This window comes from Glycine max, chromosome 15 (genome assembly GCF_000004515.6).
Source record: "Glycine max cultivar Williams 82 chromosome 15, Glycine_max_v4.0, whole genome shotgun sequence".
Classification (NCBI taxonomy): Eukaryota; Viridiplantae; Streptophyta; class Magnoliopsida; order Fabales; family Fabaceae; genus Glycine; species Glycine max.
The window spans coordinates 38,732,349-38,735,499 of record NC_038251.2 but is presented as its reverse complement, the minus strand read 5'-3'; positions in this window follow the sequence as shown (position 1 = coordinate 38,735,499).

Below are 3,151 nucleotides of genomic sequence, written 5' to 3'. Positions count from 1 at the left end.
CACCAAGCTACCTTATGTGAATATTCAAGATACTGCCCTTTAGCATAGAGACATATATCAAGATGGAATCTGGCACTTTGAATGGTTGACAATGATAATTCCTTAGGAGGTGAAACAAAAACTCCAAAGCTAGATTCTGAATGTTAATATGGACGACATTGTTATTTGGGGAAATTCACAAACAGGAGTCTACTCTTCTAGTTCCTCTTTCAAGTGGCTTTGTGTCGACAATCCATTGCCTAATACTCCTTTCAAGAACCAGCCCTAGGTCTGGAAACTTAAAATCCTAGAAATTGTCAAACACTTTTTTTGGCTCACCCTTCATGGCAGCCTCCCAACTAACATTTTTCGTGTCTTTAGACATGTTTCTTCTGTTTCTCTTTATAACATGTGTACAAATGCACAAGAGACGGTGAACCACCTCCTTCATGATTGTAATCTATCTCAATAAATTTGGACATCTATGAATCTTGATTGTGATTGAGACTTTTATTAAGTGGATTAGATGACATGGCTCGTAAATAACTTAGAGAGCTATATCGGTTCTTTAATGTGCTATTGCCTGTTGGATTGTTTGGAAGACAAGAAATGCAAAGATCTTCAATGACAAAGTGTAGTTTTCTTGGCATGTGATCAACCAGATTCGCACTATCCATGCAAACATCATCATGGCCTTCCCTGCTCCTCTTCAAATGAAACCAGTTTGCCATGTTGGATAGGATCCACCTCAACACTTAGCCATTAAGGTTAATATGGATGGCAACTTCAAAGGTAACCCAGGGAACCCAGGTTTTAGTGGAATTCTTACAGAAGAATTTGATAATTGGCTTGCTTCTTTTTTGGAATGTTGTGGCTTTACTATTAGCTTGCAAGTAGAGCTCATTGCTATTTTCCATGGTCTCTCTTAAGCTTGGCAACAAGGTTATAGACTGGAAATTTGTGAGTCCAACTCTTAATTGGCTCTGAACCTCATTTGTGATAAGACTACAGTTTTTTATCCTTACCACTCTTTGATCACAATGATTAAGGAAATGGAAGCTAGGGATGGGTTCTTGACCTTCAACCATGCCTTAAGAGAAGGTAATATTTGTGTAGATTGGCTAACTAACTATGGTGCATCATATGATGTCAATATGATGATTTTGAATGCATATCCTCAATAGCTAGTTCTTCTTCTTCTAGCCGGTAGAATAGGTGTTACCCACATAAGGGGTTAATTTTTCTTTTTTTTCTTGTTCTTTTCCTTCCCATGTATATAAAAAACACAACAAATATATGATAATTAATTTACATACTTGTAAATTTCCTTGGTGCTTGCATTTTCCAAAATACATGAAATTATTATATATTAATACTTCTTAGTTTATATAATTTTTTGTGAAATAAAAATTATTAGGATAAATACCCAATTTGGTCCTTGAATTTGTAAGGTGTTGACACTTGAGTCCCTGAAAGATGGAAAAATAAAATTGTCCCTGAATTTTCAAAAAGTGCGACAAATCCGTTTCATAGTCGAATTTCTCCGTTAACCTAAATGACTAATCCTACATGGCATCGCTAGACCTATTTGTGATGCAAGCTCCATTGGAGCTTGTAGGCCTAGGATCTTCTTCATCAATGGATTCCTTTGCTTCTTGGAAGATGAATGGCAGCGGAATGGAGAAAGGAAGAGAGAGAGGAGACGCCACTTCAAGGAGAAGATGAGTCTAGAAGAAGCTCACCACCATAGGAGGCCATGGATAAGAGCTTGGAGGAAGAAGGAGATGAATGAAGGGAGAGGGAGAGAAGAGCACGAAATTTTGTGCTCTAAATGAGCTTTGAAATCTAAAGTTTAATATTCAAATCATCAAAGTTGAAAAAAATGCACACACATTACCTCTATTTATAGCCTAAGTGTCACACAAAATTGGAGGGAAATTCAAATTTCACTTGAATTTGAAATTGAATTTGTGGAGCCAAACTTTGGAGCCAAAATTTCACTAATTATGATTAGTGAATTTTAGTTATGGTTCAGCCCACTAATCCAAGATCAATTCCAAGATTCTCCACTAAGTGTGCTTAGGTGTCATGAGGCATGAAAAGCATGAAGGACATGCACAAAGTGTGACTATATGATGTGGCAATGGGGTGTAGTAAGCAAATGCTCACCTCCCCCTCTAAAATTTAATTGGATTGGGCTTCTACCAATTCAATTAAATTTATTTCCAACCACACACATCAAATATCCACTTAGTGCATGTGAAATTACAAAACTACCCCTAATACAAAAACTAGTCTAGGTGCCCTAAAATATAAGGGCTGAAAAATCCTATATTTCTAGGGTACCCTACCTACATTGTGGAGCCCTAAATACAAGGCCCAAAAATAATGAAACCTTAATCTAATGTTTACAAAGATAAGTGGGCTCGTACTTAGCCCATGGGCCCGAAATCTACCCTAAGGCTCATAAGAACCCTAGGGCCTTCTCTTGCATCTTTGGCCCAATCTACTTGGAGTTTTCTATCCAATGCCCTTGCGGGGTAGGATTGCATCAATTTGTCATCCTAAATTTTGTTGTGTGTTGCTAATGCAGAAGGACTAAATTGTCACCAAAATTTTGACGAACTAAATTGACACCACCACCATCACCACAAGTTGCCACCACCACATTAATCATGTCTTCACTGATTCCCCTCATTGAAAGGTGAAAGCCATTGTAGACCTATCAACAACCACCAGAATCACCCCAAAACTTCCCAATAGCAACAAAATCATTATCTCTGTGAACAATAACAACAAACATTCATTGCAAACAATAACAACAAACCAGAACGAACCACCATGAACAAAATCATCTCGTCAGGACTTGCAACCCCACAAACAAACAAGTAAAAAAAAAAGAGGAAAAAATCGAAGCACGATGCCCCTTTCCTGATTTTTTTTCTCCTTTTGGTTCGATTTCATCTCCCATTCATGCAAATCCATTCTCTTACAGCTTAAATGTCATGGTTAAAATAAATTATCAAACATGTGACTACTTTTGCATCTTCGGCAATATTGGCAAGCGTTGACCTCCTAATGAGTTTGTTGTTACATGTTTTTAGAGGGATAAAAGGGGGAATAGGTGAAATCGTCTAGGGTGGTGTTGGGTTTGCGGTAAGAGACTAATACG